We start from the raw sequence: 236 nt of genomic DNA, 5'->3' as shown, positions 1-236 counted from the left end.
AAACAGACATGTGGACCAATGGAATAGAATAGAGACCCCAGAAATAACCCTCAAAGCTTATAGCCAACTGATCTTTGACAAAGGATAACAGTCAATCCATTGGGAAAAGGAAAACCCCTTTAGTAAATGGTGCTGGAAAAACTGGGTATCCACCTGCAGAAAGATGAAACTGAACCCCCATCTTTCACCATTAACAACAATCAACTCAAAATGGATCAAAGATCTGAACCTAAGAC

The sequence above is a fragment of the Tupaia chinensis genome, unplaced genomic scaffold (genome assembly GCF_000334495.1).
Source record: "Tupaia chinensis unplaced genomic scaffold, TupChi_1.0 Scaffold144034_1, whole genome shotgun sequence".
Lineage (NCBI taxonomy): Eukaryota > Metazoa > Chordata > Mammalia > Scandentia > Tupaiidae > Tupaia > Tupaia belangeri.
This window is presented reverse-complemented; position numbering follows the sequence as displayed.